Genomic DNA, 738 nt, shown 5'->3' on the forward strand with positions numbered 1-738 from the left:
CTTTCCCTTACCCTTTCGGTCGAGCACAACCTCCCGAGCGCTAGGTTCAAGCAACTTCATACTACTTCGTCCCTTTCACTCTTCAACCTGATCTCTACATTCATAGCTTGAAAAAGCAAAAGAGGGTCACCTCTCTTAATGACTATTCTTAAGCTTCCTTTCTTTGGGAGTAGGATCTCTTTCCTAGGAGCTCATAGAAAGATAGCGAAGTCAGATAGTTCTTTCTTGCTTTCCTTCTATCTTTCTTTCTATTTCAAAGCTTGTGCTTTGGTTCAGATCACTGCTTACTTACTTGACTTGCCCCCTTTTTTTTAAGCAAAGAGGAAGTCGTGCAAGCAAGCGAAGTGGAATCTATTAGAATAGAAAATAGTGCAGCTCGATCAGTATAAGAATAAAGCCAGGAGGTTGGCAGGAAAGGTGACTTTCTTTTCCTTTTCGACTTCTTCCTTTAGAACTTCCTGTAAAGTGGAAGGGTAGGCCTTTGGCACCAGAAAGGTGAGGATCGAAATTCGGAGAGTGAAGATAGGAAGGAACCCTCTTTTTAAGTCCTACGTACTGCTCTTCTCTCAATCGCTCTTTGGTATTCGGAAGTGGAAAGCGAACTGCTGGCTGTGGCCGAAAAGAGAGGTTCTGTCTTTCTTCATTCAAGTAAGAAAAAGATGGGACGCTCGCAGACCGGAAGGAAGAGAATTATTAGAACTCTCGTCCGCCCCTCTCCAACCAGTCAAGTGGCTGAAC

The sequence above is a fragment of the Lycium barbarum genome, chromosome 4, assembly GCF_019175385.1.
Source record: "Lycium barbarum isolate Lr01 chromosome 4, ASM1917538v2, whole genome shotgun sequence".
NCBI classification, from domain to species: Eukaryota; Viridiplantae; Streptophyta; class Magnoliopsida; order Solanales; family Solanaceae; genus Lycium; species Lycium barbarum.